Source organism: Sarcophilus harrisii, chromosome 2 (assembly GCF_902635505.1).
Source record: "Sarcophilus harrisii chromosome 2, mSarHar1.11, whole genome shotgun sequence".
NCBI classification, from domain to species: domain Eukaryota; kingdom Metazoa; phylum Chordata; class Mammalia; order Dasyuromorphia; family Dasyuridae; genus Sarcophilus; species Sarcophilus harrisii.
This window is the reverse complement of record NC_045427.1, coordinates 249,087,267-249,103,152: the sequence shown is the minus strand read 5'-3', so window position 1 is coordinate 249,103,152 and position 15,886 is coordinate 249,087,267. Positions and strand designations below refer to the sequence as shown.

Genomic DNA, 15,886 nt, shown 5'->3' with positions numbered 1-15,886 from the left:
CATCACAAGGAAATCATGTCTTGATGAGGGTCAGAAGATAGGATAGGAAAGAAAATTTAAGATAAAGGCAGATTTGTTACCTGTGAAGCACAAAAGCACTGTCAAAGGGGGTGGGTAACTGTAGTGTGACATATTGAGGTGGATGGGTTGAAAAGGGTAGGAATAAGGGAATGGACTAGTGGGGACAGAAAAGATGTTTGAATAATATCAGGAAAACCTTCAGAATCATTGAGGTGGTGGGATGAGTGTAACCAGATGAGTTTGTTAATCACTGAAGAATGAATTCAAGGGGGTTATTAATATCCCTGGGTATTAGGCAGTGCAGGTGAGGGCACCAGTGAAGGTTGGGATGACAATCCTTTTAATTCTGAAGACAACCATTAAGGATAAGGATTTGATTGCATTGGCATAGATAACTCTTGGGTGAGAAAACTCCCTCTACCAATGAGCTGGACACTTTCTCTATAGTGTAGTTTCTGAAGAGTTGCAGTAGAACAAACTTCTTAAAGTGTGGATCATGATTTCATATGGGTTCACGTAAACTGAAGGTTGGGGTTGTGAAATTGTGATTTTTTTTTTAATCAATAAATGTTTGATTTATATGCCTATTTTATATACCAAATACCTGGGTCACATAAAAATTTCTCGGGCAAAAAGAGGTCATGAGTGAAAAAAGGTTAAGAAGCCTTTGCAATAAAGCACTGAGAGGTCAAGTCACTCTCCCAGCATCACATAGTCAATCTAAATCAGAGAGAGGATTTTAACCCAGGTCTTCCTGGCTTCCTAGCCAATTCTATCCACTATACAACATTGCCTCTCATATGAGTAATTACAGAATAAATATAGTAACAATAAATACTAACAAATTAAATACAAAGCAATTAGGGAGGAAGGGAATGCTAGTGTTTGGGATCAACTTCTTTTCATATGACTAGAGATGGCTTTAATTTCATCACCTAAAAATTGTTCATATCCTTTGAGCAGTTGTCATTTGGGAAATGACTCATATTCTTATAAGTTTGACACTTTTTTATATATTTTAGAAATGAGACCTATATCAGAAACACTGAGGAAAGGCTTATTTTGAAAAGAGATGCTGGATTTGTGTGCTGAAGGAAGAGATGATTCTGTGATATTTAAAGTTATGAAGGAGGCACATTCCAGGCATTTGGGGTGAAATGAAAGAGTACAGAGATGGGAGATGTAGTACCATGTGTAAAAAGTAGAAAGAAGCCCAAGAGTTCAGGGACAGAGAATATAATTTCCAGGGAATGTTGGAAAAATAGGACTATGGAGTCACCGGAGCTTATTGAGTAAAGGAACAACATGATCAGATATCTGCTCAAGGAAAATCACTTTGGTATCTATGTAGAAGATGGACTAGAGTGGGAGAAATTTGAGACAAAGAGAAGAGTTAGCGGGTTATTAAATTTATCTAGTCAAGAGTCAATGAGAACCTGAACTAAGGTGATGTCTGTATTGAATAGAGAAAAAAGATTAGATACAAAAAATAGGGAGATTAAAGAAAAAAAAAAGCAAAATTTGAGGCTTCATTGTATCTGTGTGATGGGAGGAGATGAAGATAAATTCAAGATTATAAGCCTGCGAAACTAAAAGGATGATGGTGCCTCAGATAGAAATTAGGAAGCTGGAAAGAGGAATAGGTTTGGAGAGAAAGATAATGAATTCTGTGTTAGATGTTGTTGAGTTATTAACATCTGATTTAAAGACCAGTAGTGTTGTGATATTCAGGCTCAAAAAAGAGAATAGGGCTGGACATATAGATGTGTGAGTTGTGTGCTTAGAGATAATAATTACATTCATGGGAAATTGATGAGATCCCTAAAGAGAGATTAGAGAGAAGAAAAAAAGAGCCAAGAACAGATGACTAGGAAACACCCACAATTGGGGTGTGGATGGTGAGCCAGCCTAGGAAACTAAAAAGAAAACTAACAGGATATAGATTCACAAAGGCCTATTGAGGAGTATCCGGGAGGAGAGCTGTGATAGGCAATGTCATTTTGTAGCAGAGGGCTGAAGACTGAAAAAAAAAACTTCAGATGGGACAATTTAGATATTGGTTACTTTTAAAGGAAGGCATTTCATTATAGGGATGAGGGAATGAGAGTATCATTATGTATATTGAAGTCTGCTAGTATGAAGAGTATATATTCCAGGCATTTGGGGTGAAATGATATGAGCAATAAATGAGAAGAAAGGAAATGGAAGCAGTAAGAGGAGTTGGGCTAAGGAGAGATGGAGAACATTAGCTTAAAGGGGGATGATGAGGTCGAGTGTGGCAACTGGGGTGGCTTAGTGGATCTGGAGTCAGGAAGACCTGAGTTCAAATTTGGATTCGGACATTTAGTTGTGTGGCCAGGACATGTCACTCTGTTTGCCTCAATTTTCTCAACTATAAAATGGGAGATATTAATAGTACCTATCTCTCGGGATGGTTGTGAGGACTTAGCACAGTGAACATAGTATGTGCTTAATAATAAATGCTTATTTCTTTCTTATCTCTTTTTAATGATGGAGGTAGACTTAGACATGTTTGAAGGCAGGAAAGAAGAAATCAGGAGATGGGAAAAGGTTGAAATTTAGAGAAAGGAGAGATGATGGGCAGCCTATTGTTGACAGAGGAGGTGTTGTGATCAGGGGTACAGATCTCATTATCAGAGACTAGGGCAAAGGAGGAATAAATAATTAGGGAGTAATGTTAAGATGAAGGATAAGAAAACGCTCACAGCAAATGGGCTTGTTTTTTCTTAGGTAAGAAGCAAAGTCCTCAATTGGACTTTCCTAAAGATAGAAGTATTCAGGAGAAAGGCAAAGTTTGGAACAAGCTTTTGTGGGGGGTTAGAGAGGTACTTGGAGAACTAATTGGATTGTCTTGCTGCAGCAAGGGTCTAGTTGAAATTGGTTAATATGAATTTATAATATACATAGTTACTTATCAGTAACTATGTATATTTTTGCTCCTGGCAAAATATTGACAATCTCTTAAGCTTCTAAGACTAAGAAAAATACCTACTCAGAGCATTCAATTTTTTTGGAGTGTATACAGTAAACTTTTCCTATTCCTATTCCTATAGCTTTTTTTTTTTTTAACTGTAGCTTTGTTTTCTTGGTGTGGTGTATCACTTCAGTTATATAGCAATGTTATATAGAGTGTTGCTTAGTGATGGATCTGTTTTTGACCCTTTTTTCTTCTCTCTAATCTCTCTTTAATGATCTCATCAGTTTCTCATGGTTGTGATTATCATCTCTATGCAGAAAAACTCATACATCTCTAAGTTTTGAAAACACATGAAATTGAGAGTATAATTGAAATATGTGGTTTTATCCCTTAAGGAAAGTATAGTTTTGTACGGAGTGACTACCTTTTCTCATGTATAGACCTTTGACATGTCAAAGCAAACATCAAAACAAGCAAATATTTCTTAAATGCTTACCATGTGCCAGACACTGTTCTGGGGTGATGGGCAAGACAGGATGAGAGGCAAATATGAAATAATATCTGTCCTGAAATAGTTTACATTCTAACAAATGTCCATTTTAGTGTTTGATCCTATAAGAAAACAGGGAAAGAGCCCTACTATCAGCTAACATAGGCATGTCTTGCAGACTCTACATAGGCAAAATTCCAAAATGTAATAGTGTCAGGATTCATTTGGTTGTAGCTAAATTGTGTGGGTGTGTGATATTGAAGAGTAAGGTGTAGCATTATTTAAGTCCTTCTGTGTTCTGGTAATTTTTTTTAAAAATTGGCAGAGTATATAATCATTACAAAAATATTTGTCATAATTGCCATAGGAAAACATGAAGAGTAATGTTGTAGACCAAACTGGGAAGTTACTCCGAAGCATAAAGTTACCAAAATTTTGTTCTTAACTCCAAAGAGAATATAAATCATGTCTATAAACCACCAGATTTTACTTCGTATTAAAGTTTTTCTTGGAGTATTCAAGTTCTAAGCAGAACTGATTGTGATTAACCTCTAAGATCTAAGGAAATAAGGTTGCAAGCCAATAATTATTGAAAATTCAAGAATTTATCATTGATCTACTACAATTTACTCACTGAAATGAATATAATATATATAATTTCATATACATTAATTCAAGGTTCCCAAGAACTCTGTGATGTAGGCAAGGCAGGCTTTAATATTGCCATTTTACTAATAAGGAAGTTGATTCTCTGGCTAGAGAAATTACCTAAGGTCACATCCAATTCTCCATTAATTAAGGTCTTCTGAATTCTGGTCCATTTCTAGTCCATGATACTATATTACCTCTCTAAGTGATCTGTTTTAAGTAAAATATTTCCTTTCCTTTGGAAGAAGAATGATTGATATTTGGGGGCGTGAAACAAGGAACACACAAGTTCATCAAAGACCTTAAAAACTCCTTGAGGCCACATTTGAGATAATATGTCTGACTGGCTTGGTCTAGGTCATTTTTTGCTCTTTGGAAGTGGTGATTTTTTTGTTCTTATCCATTTCTTGCTTCTCTTCAGGGAACTTATAGCCATGTCTAGTGTTTCCTTGGAAAATAAATCTTACTCTAATAGAGAAGAGTTTATAAACCTTTTAATAGCTATATTGTGCATTTATAAATAATTTTTAAGGTCTTAAGAAACTATCATTAAATTAACTATCAATTTGATGGCAGTTAGCTCCTTTTATGCATGCCCCAATTAATATCTGAAGTTCCCATACATATAACCTGTAAATAAAAGGCTATTAACTAAAAATTTTAAAAAATTTAAAAATAAATTTTAAAAAATGCAGTTTTTAAGTTTGTTTTGCTGTACAGTATTATCAGGCTAAATGTGCTTGTATTTGAGGATAAAGATCCTGCCCTATATATTATTAAAAAGGCCCACAATTAAATGAAGTTTAAAGACATGTGACCCTTAGAGGAAGAAGTACTAGATAATTTGGGAGCTGGTAAATGAGGTAGAAGAATAGTTCTAGATTAACAATATTAATAATTAACATTTATATAATACTTTTAAGATTTTTAAAGGGCTTTATATAGTATCTCATTGGAACTTTACCTTACTACAGTTTTTTGACTACTACAGGTATTATTATTGTTGTTATTATTACCATTTTATGGATTTGGAAATTGAGACTCAAAGTAAGTGTTTTGACCACAATTATATAAGTAAGTAAGTATCAGCAGATAGAAGGAAAAGGTTATTAAGATCACTTGTCTGTTTATTTGATTAAATACACATATATCTAAATTGAAAGTGAGGTAGAACACAATCTGGCCTATCATGAAATGGTATTTGACCTAGCTTGGATGTTTGAAATATCCTAACCTCTCTACCCAGTTTGGTATAGCTATCTGATTAGAAAGCCTGTGAGTGGTAGTGATGTGTAGTACTGCCATTTGCATGAGGGCAAATAAATGGAGACTGCGTGAGGAAGAACTGTTACTGTGTTTCACTAGTTTTTCTTATACAGCTTTTTTTCACCGTCTACCCAAGGCATAGAATATATGAAAGTCCTGAACACAAGTGTATTTAGTGTTTAGGCAGCTTTGTAGAAACTGTGTCTCCATAGATTCACTCCACAGACTGCAGCCAAAAAATGTGGGCTGTGGGCTGTGGGCTGTAATTGTAACTCCTGCCAGGCATGCAGTGTGGAAAGTCCCTAGTTGTGCCATTTGAGAACAGCAGTGGAAAGTACCTAAGAGGAGTCATTGTTTGTTCATTTGAAAAGGGCAAAGTGTTTCTGTAGGGACTCCTCATCTGGGTAGTCTTTGATTATGAATGATAAAGCCTTATCACTAGCTTTTAAAATTAGTAAATCTTACAGAGCCAGAAAAGAGATGAAATAACTCATAGATAAAATTTAAGCAAAACTACTCTCTGGCACTAACATTTCCTTTTACTTCTTAAAACTAGGAAAATTTATTTTCATTTTAGGCTGTTCAGAATACATCTGTTTCTACTCTAATTCCAACTTGTCTGAATTAGGTAAGCTGTAGAAAATTATAAAGATTTGAATTAAAGTCAGAAAAATCCCATTTGGCAGTGAATGCCAGTTTTTCTTTTCTCTGAAACTCTTACCAAAATACTTACCAAAAGATGGTGTGGGCTGTTTTTAACCATTGGTAGAATAAAGCACAGTTTTAAAAATTTGTGTAAAATATGGAAAAGGTCACTGTCTTTGAAGTAATAAATAGGATCAAGTTTGTTTTTATTTGAAATTTGGAAGTATGGTGACTATATTTACTAAAACTCAGTTAAAATTGACTAATTGAGTGAAATATTGATGGCTCATATTAATCTAGGTTGATGAGAGAAAAATAGGAACTTCCTTTTAGGTATAAAGTTGTAGTAGTCACAGAGTTTCTGGGCAGGTAGGAAGGACAAGGCAGTGATATCTGCTTTGGTGTAAGAATTCTAGATTCATCTAGGGATTAAGATAGCAAAGCAATTCTTCTAAATCCAAAATGATACAGGATTTAAATCAGCTCAGTTGGAAATTGGATTTGTATGGTTTAGTCTTTGGCTAATTAGAATTATTGAAGAAAATTTTATTTATTAAAGCCAAGATCCAAAACCAGTTAATTATACTGGTTTTTAATTAACATGTTTTATAAAATCCAAGTTACAGACAACAGTCTGGGTTTACATTATCTATTAGAGTCCATAATTTAGGCTTTCTAAGTAAAATGAATTAATATTTTCTGTTTTATTCTAGGAATTAGGAAATTCCTAATATTTGCCAGAATATTTCTGAAATTGGTAGAAAAGAGTTTTGGAGAAAAGAATTTCCCCAAAATATTTGAAGAAATAATTCCCTGTTTCCTACATACATACCTTTCTACAGCTAGCCATTTTATTTGTAGGACCCTTAGTGATTTTTCCACTTACTATTTGGTGGCAAGATTGAACTCTTCCATTATAGACTTGGGATTTTTTGTAATGTTGGTATTACAAAAATTGAGATTCTCTAACTAGCTTTTAGAGTTTTGTGTTAATATAGGTTTTAATGTAATGCTTGTTACTCTTCAGTACCTGCTATTAAAATTTTAGGAATACTTATGATTAAGCCTTTACTTAATGACATCAGACCTTTAAGTGTTATGAGGAAGGATTTACTAGGAGCTTTCATTTCTATTAGAACACACTCTTCTTAGCAGGATTTTAATAGCAAGCCATTATTGATAGTTGATTAGAAGCTAGGGCTAGGGCTATTGCCTTATTTTGGGCAACACTTGAACACTTTGAAAGAGAATTTGAACAGATTAGAACTACCTCATTAATGTTAATGCATTTGTGGATTTGATGTTCTGGTTCCAAAGATAAAAGCCCCTGAATTGAGTATGAAAGGAAAAAAGTCTTGAGGAAAAGCAAATGGTATTTAGATTAACAGATCTGAAAAGTCAATCCAAACTTTATCTACACCATACACAAGTACATCCCAAGGGCTGAGTAGGTGTGAGTTTAGAAAAGAGGTTACAACATAAGCTTCATTAGTCATTGTCTAGGATTTTCATATATTTTGCTCACTTCTAAAATATCTAATCTTTGCTACTTAGCAGCTGTGTTAATTCACATGGAATGAAAATACTCAATGAGCATATTTGTGGATACTTAAAACTGTAGAGTAACAAAGGATAAACTAAATCTGTTATTTTCTGGCATGTTTCTTTCAATTAGTCAAATTGTTTCTCTAAAGAAGCCCTGAAAAATCCCCTAAGTAGGCCTTATAACTCATGTCATAAAACAAGCACTAAACCAGTTGGATATCACTAGAGAACAAACACTGGGGAGAGTTCCAGATAGTCAATATTTAAACTTATTTCATTCTGCTTTTGAATGCAGAAAAAGTGTGGCTAAGGTAGGAAGGTCAACAAAGGCTCATCTAGCAAATAATGCTGTCAACTATCTTCTTTAATTTTAAAAAAAAAAAAGGTATGAAAATCAGAAAGAAATTCTGAAATTTTGGCACCAATTTTCATAGAATTTACGGATATGTGAACTGGTGTAGACAGACTATTAGATACATGTTGGTTTCCCTCCTGGTCATATGCATTCATGTGGTCCCAGGTAGTTTGTTTGAGAGTTCCTGAGAATAGCTTTTTGAAAGCATTTGTCATGTTTGAGAAAATTGTTTATCCAACAAAGTAAGCACTTTTTGCTGTGGGATTGTTTCTCTTAAAAACAAAACATTGTAATATTACACAGGGGGAAATATATATATATATATATATATATATATAACAAGCTATTCTTTATATTTTCCAGAATTTGGTATGAGGCCCTTAGTTAAAAGTTTCTGATTTGGTTTTGTTTTTTAATTCCCATACACCCAAGTTATGTATTAAGTATGAATATTTGAAAGCTTCTGAATTCTAAACCTTTGTAAAAGTTATATATAAGGGAAAGGGGATGCCTTTAGAGGTGATGTTTCAATCTAGAGAAAGCCTAGATATTTCATTGAGCTCTTTGGCAAAGCAGTACTTTGGTATGATGCAAAAACTCATGCCATGTAGTGAATTATCTCTAATCTTCATATGAGCAGTTGAACCCATTGGTTCCTTTTTTTTTACATTAATAATTATATGCTGCACATATACCTGCAACAGTCACCAGTCACAAAATAGACTGTGTCCCCTAATTAGCAAATTTCTTAATGTAAAAATAATATATAGCAAACTATATTTTGTTTGAAAACATAAAAATAAGTAAAATCACTATACACCTCTAGTTCACTCTGTAATCAGCTGTACTGGCCTACTTGCTGTTACTTGAACATGATACTACAGCTCTCATATCTTTGCCTTTATACTGGCTGTCCCCTATGCTTTCCCTTCTTACCTTCACCTCATAGAATAATCAATCAATCCCTGGCTTCCTTCAAGACTCAACTCTGATATTACCTTCTTCAGAATTTCCTTCTTGGACATTCAGTGTGAAAACAAACTGTCTCAAACAATTTCCCAAAGAAATACGAAGTATCAACATTCATTTGTCTGTTTCAAAGACTGAAAAGCAATTTAGCAGAAATTAGGTTTAGACCAATGAATAGTACTATAAACTATAATAAACTCAAAATGGATATTAATGCTGGACTTACATATTAAAAGTAACACCATTTTTTTAAATATGAGAAAATTCTTAACCAAAGGAAGAACAGAGAAGATAACTTTTTTTAAAATTTCATATTGAAAAAGCTTTTGTACAAGTAAAATCAATGCAACAAAGATAATAAGAAATACTTTTGCCTGGGAGGGGGAATCCTTTGTATTAGATATCTCTGATATGCAAGATAAATAGGGAATCAACACAAAATACACCAGGAATCAGCTAGGTGGCACAGTGGATAGAGTTGAGAAGACTAAGTTCAAATCCAGCCTCAAACATTAAATACCTATGGGACCCTGGGTAAGTCACTTAACTCTGTTGGCCTCAGTTCCTCCTCTATAAAAATGAGCTGGAGAAAGAATGGCAAACCGTTTTGGTATCTTTGCCAAGAAAACCCCAAATGGGATCATGAAAAGTCAGACATGACTGAAATGACTGAACAATGAACAACAACAAAAAATAAGGCCAAGAGCTATTCCCCATGGGATATGCAGTCAGAGGATATGGATAAATAATTCTCAAAAGAAATTCACACTATAACGGCTTTATGAAAAATTGTTCCAAATCACTGATAGTAGAAATGCAAATCAAAATGACACTAAGGTCACCTCAGACCCAGTTAATTGCCAAAGATGAAAAAGATAGGAATAGTCACAGGGTTGATGAGGTCATGGAAAGAAAGACACACAGACACATTACTAGTGGAATCATGAATTGGCATAATTCTAGGAAACAATTTGAAATTATTCTAGAAGAGTAGATAAAATGTTCATATCATTTGACCCTGAGATCCTAGATATGTACTCCCTTAAAAAGGTCAAAGACACAAAGAAAGGAAAAAGTTTCCTAAATGGTCATAGTGGCACTTTTTATGGTAGCAAAGAACCTGAAACAGATGCCTGTCACTTGGAGAATGGCAAAACAAAAACCACACACACATACAAAATGGTATATAAATGCATTAGACTATATCTGCATCATAAGATTTACATATATGAGGAATTCAGAGATGAATTAGAAATTTTATGTGAGTTGCATATAGAAGCAGGAAAATAATAGATTTGAAAAGAATAAGGGGGAAAAAATAGATAATTATAATAACTAAGCTTGTCTGAGGAAAAGATTAGAGAAACTGCACTTTCTTCCCTTAAGTACAAAGGTGGGGAAATATAGATGTGAATTATTATGTATGTGTGTATATATATATATAATATTTTTTTTTGGGGGGGGGGAACTGAGGCAATTGGGAGTAAGGGACTTGTCCAGGGTCACACAGCTAGGCAGTGTTAAGTGTCTTGAGTCCGTATTTGAACTCAGATCCTCCTGACTTCAGAGCTGGTGCTCTATCCACTGTGCTACCCAGCTGTCTTATTACATATATTGTCAACCAAATCAAGGTGTTACTTAGTTTTGGTGAAGTGCTTTTTTTCCTCTTTAAAAAAATCTTTATTACAAGAGATGGCTTGCTTGGTAAAGAAGGGAGGGATATATTCAGAAATAAATGTGATATATAAACTAAAAACATATAATAAAAATAAGATTTTTAAAAACCACCATGTAAAAATTTCAAATCACTAATTTTTTTCTTTATTTTTAACATTCATTTTTTAAAAATTTTTTTATTTCCAAATTTTTCTTTCAACCCGTCTCATTGAGGAGGCAAATAATGTAATATCAATTGTGAAGTCATGCAAAACATTCTCATGTTAGCCATGTTGCTAATGATAATATTAAAAGCAAGAAACGTAATGAATCTGTTCTTCATTTTGTATTTAATTCTTCAGTTTTCTCTCTGCAGATGGTATCATTTTTCATCATGGGTCCTTTGGAATTTTCTTGATCAGAATAGCTAAGGTCTTTTCACAGTTGATCAGTCTTAACAATATTGCTGTCATTCTGTACAATGTTTTAGTTTTATGCACTTAGCTTTGTATCATTTCCCATAAATCTGACTAGGTTTTCCTGAAACCATCCTGCTTGTCATTTCTTAACATAATAGATTTCCATCATAATCATACTACAACTTGTTCAGCCAAATATAAATATTTTTGTACAGGATAGGTCCTTTTCCCTCCAAATCACTAATAAAATAAATTCCTATTAAAGCATTCCTGTCATTTCACCTTGCACCACAATCCAGCAGATGGGCAAACATGACCAAAGACCAAAATTATCATTGTGGAATGGATTGTAGAAGACAGTGATCCTGCCTCATTTTCCTACCTTGTAAAATTTGGAGGTTGGAATGAATTTCTCTGCAATCTCTTTCAGTGCTTGCTAACAGTATAGTACTATGAATAAAACCCAGGATTTGGAGTCAAAGGATTTTGGATTTGACTGATACTAGAGGGCAAAAAGAGGAGCAATGAGTGAACATTTCAAAGGTCCAAACTTAGGCTTGATGTCAGAAAAAACTTCTCAATAACTCAGAAATAGAATGGCGATTTCCTTTTCTTTGGAGGTCTACAAGCAAAAAATGGTTGACAGTTTGTCAGATAATGTCACATATAAATAGTTGTGTTTATGCTATGATACTTTTTTTTTTTTTTTTTTTTTTTTGCTGAGTTAAGTGACTTACCCAGGGTCACACAGCCAGGAAAGTGTTTTAAGTGTCTAAGACCAGATAGGAACTCAAGTTATTCTGACTTCAGGGCTGGTGCTCTATTCACTGTGCCACCTAGCTGCTCCCTATGATACATTTCTTTAGATATAAATTGTTCTCTATATAGGTAGGTAACTACTGAGTTTCCTCCCAACTCTAGAATTTTTTGATTGTATTATATACTATTGATTGAAATACACAGTCCAATATAAAATATGACAAAGTATATGTCATATTTGTGGAAAATTAGACCATTAATAGTGAATGTATTGATTACCATGTGCCCATTCCTATGGTAAACACTGTAAAAAGTAATCTATTTGTAGTTCTAGTCCTCAGAAAATTTCTACCATATTGAATTCCACTTATTTATAGAGGGTGTCCCAAAAGTCTTAGTACACTCCCCACTTCCCAACCCCTCTCCAGTTTTAAGTTGTTAAAGTTAAAAAATTGCCCAAAGACCTTTAGGATACCCTGAATATTGCTTTACATTATTTTTCTTAGTTTTTTCACATGAATATACTTGTAAACTCGTTGAGAACAGGGACTGTAAGTTGACTCCCTTTAAAAATTTATTCACAAAATTGTGGTATATGAATATTATGGAATATTATTGTTCTGTAAGAAATGACCAGCAGGATGATTTCAGAAAGGCCTGGAGAGACTTCATGAACTGATGCTGAGTGAAATGAGCAGAACTAGGAGATCATTATATACTTCAGCAACAATACTATATGATGATCAATTCTGATAGATGTGGCCCTCTTCAACAATGAGATGAACCAAATCAGTTCCAATAGAACAGTAATGAACTGAACCAGCTACACCCAGTGAAAGAACTCTGGGAGATGACTATGAACCACTACATAGAATTCCCAATCCCTCTATTTTTGTCTGCCTGCATTTTTTATTTCCTTCACAGGCTAATTGTACATTATTTCAAAGTCCGATTCTTTTTGTACAGCAAAATAACTGTTAGGACATGTATACTTATATTGTATTTAATTTATACTTTAACATATTTAACATGTATTGGTCAACCTGCCATCTGGGGGAGGGGATAGGGGAAGGAGGGGAAAAATTGGAACAAAAGGTTTAGCAATTGTCAATGCTGTAAAATTACCCATGCATATAACTTGTAAATAAAAAGTTATAATAAAAAAATTAAAATAAAAATTTATTCACACTACATGTCACAATGAAAACAACAAAACCAATTAATACACACTAAGTGAATGAGGAAAGGTTATGAAAAAATGTTTTATTTTTTATTCCTTTCCCTTCTTTTATTTTTTAGTACCATTCAACATTTTTTAATTTTTATTTTTCAAAATACATGCAAAGGTAGTTTTCAAAATTCACCCTTACAAAACCTTGTGTTCCAGATTTTTTTCTCTTCCCCCCCCCCCGCACTGCTACATAGCAAGTAATAGGTTAAATATGTACAATTCTTCTAAACATATTTCCACATTTGTCATGTTGTAAAAGAAAAATCAGATCAAAAGTAGAAAAAAGTGAGAAAGAAAACAAATAAATGACAACAACAACAAAGGTGAAAATACTATGTTGTGATTCATATTCATTTATCTTAGTCCTCTTTCTCTCTATCATAAGTCTTTTGGAATTGGTTTTAATCATCTCATTGTTGAAGAGAGATAAATACATCATAGTTGATCATCACATAATCTTGTTGCTGTGTACTATGTTCTTTTGGTTCTGCTCATTTCACTTAGCATCAGTTCTTGTAGGTCTCTCCAGGCCTTTCTGAAATCATCCTGCCGGTCATTTCTTACAGAACAATAATATTCCATAACATTCATACACCATAACTTATTCAGCCATTCCCCAGCTGATGGGGATTCACTCAGTTTTCAGTTCCTTACTACTACAAAAAGGGCTGCCACAAACATTTTTGAAAATGTGAGTCCTTTTCCCTTTTTTGGGGATACAAATCCAATAGAGATCAAAGGCTATGCACAGTTTAATAGCCTTTTAGGCATAGTTCCAAATTGTTCTGCAGAATGGTTGTATCAATTCACAACTCCATCAATAATATATTAGTATCCCAGTTTTCCCACATCCCCTCCAACATTTATCATTTTTCCTGTCATCTTAGCCAATCTGAGAGGTTTGAAGTGGTACCTCGTAGTTGTCTTAATTTGCATTTCTCTAATACTGATTTAGAGCATTTTTTCATATGACTAGAAATGGTTTTAATTTCCTAATCTGTTAATTGTCTGTTCATATTCTTTGACCATTTATCAATTGAGGAATGACTTCTATTCTTATAAATTTGAGTCAATTCTCTATGTATTTTAGAAATGAGGCCTTTATCAAAAAGTTTTTCCCAGTTTTTTGCTTCCCTTCTAATCTTGGTTGCATTGGTTTTGTTTGTACAAAAACATTTTAATTTAATATAATCAAAATCATTCATTTTGTATTTCATGATGTTCTTAAGTTCTTCTTTGGCCATAAATTCCTTCCTTCTCCACAGATCTGAGACATAGACCTTGTTCTTCTAATATGCTCATAGTATCACACTTTATGTTTGTCATGAACTCATTTCGATCTTATCTTAGTATAAGGTATTAGGTGTTGTTCAATGCCAAGTTCTTACTGTACTATTTTCTGATTTTTCCAGAACCTTTTTTGTCAAATAGTTCCAGAAACTGGAGTCTTTGGGTTTATCAAACACTGTATTACTATAGTCATTGACTGTTGTGTCTTGTGAACCTAATCTCTTCCACTGATCCACTACTCTATTTCTTAGCTAGTACCAAATGGTTTTGATGACTTCTGCTTTGTAATATAGTTTTAAGTCTGGTATAGCTAGGTCACCTTTGTTTGCATTTTTAAAAATTCATTTGAAATTCTTGAACTTTTGTTCTTCCAGATGAATTTTGTTGGGTTTTTTTTAGCTCTATTAAGTAATTTCTTGGAAGTTTGATTGGTAAGGCACCAAATAAGTATATGAAAAAATATTTTTAAAGGAAGATTAGTATAGGTATAATTAGGTTGGTAGCAAATATGAGAAAAAGAGGGAAGGGCAAACAAGAATATGAAGAGAATGGCAGCAAAGGTTTAGGATGCAGTATCTAATGCAAATATGCTGATGCTCCTAACCTAATGTCAGTAGTATGGATATGTAGAAGATGTTTTTTCCCTTCAGTCCTTGAAATTACATTGACTCAGCAATATTTTCTTGACTGCTTTTGCTAAATCATTTTGAAGTGTCATCAAGATAGTTACTTTGGATTAGCATACAGCCTGTGGCTTAACAAAGTGATGGAGGTAGAAGCAGTCTAGTGGATTAGGTCTTTTAAAATGAAAGTCAAAAGTTCTTATTACAGTCTTTAAGTTTAATGTTCCCCTTCAGTGGGCACATTTGAGAATTTGGCATTTGATATTTAGAGAATTTGGCATTTGGCACTGTGAGATAAATTGATCATCTAGAAGAGGAAATGACAGTTAGATAGCAGAAGAAAAGTGTCCCTGATGAGTGTTTGATATAAATGTGAGAGGGAGTTCAGATAGTGGAAAATACAGCAGGAAATTAAACAGATACTCTGAGAAAAGAAGAATTTATTTTTTTGATTTTTTTTCTCCAGACTGTCACTGGGTGAGAGAGACCTGTTTCTTCTAAGGCAATCACAAGTTTTATTACTCTAGGAAATTTGCTGAAAGGGGAAGGAACGTGCAACAATAAAGTTCTTATATCTCTGACTGCTACTCTAAAATATCTCTTCATGTATTTTAAAAGAGGTGATGATTTTGTTTTCTCTTCAGCAAAGTCTGGGGAAGAGTTCTTTTCATTTTCATTCTTAACATTTTTCTTTCCTCCTTAAATCTAACAAAAGATAAGATTTTCATTGTACTTTTTCTTTGCTACAGTTATCCAGCCATATCTGTAAGGGATCTCGTTCATCAGCTTGTTCATTTTGTCCAAGATGCAAAAGAAGGAACATTCCTCCAACTTATGACTATCATTTTGATCCAATGTTGACTACTTTACATGTAGTGTTTTTAGAGTAGCACCTTTAAACCTAATTCCAGAATATGAAAGTGAAGGCATATACACATGACCCTCTTCTTGTGGCACTGTCAGGGAGTTAATTAAGCTAACTGACCAAACAACAGATCACTATTTCAGTGACTCCCAGTAAACCTCCCATT

The 15,886-nt window shown here is 33.8% G+C and overlaps 1 protein-coding gene across 5 annotated transcripts in view; it reads left to right on the top strand.

Annotated features, from left to right (window-relative positions):
- TRAF2 (TNF receptor associated factor 2) overlaps positions 1 to 15,886 on the top strand; it is a 66,298-nt gene that overhangs the window by 29,311 nt on the left and 21,101 nt on the right. The window lies entirely within an intron of this gene.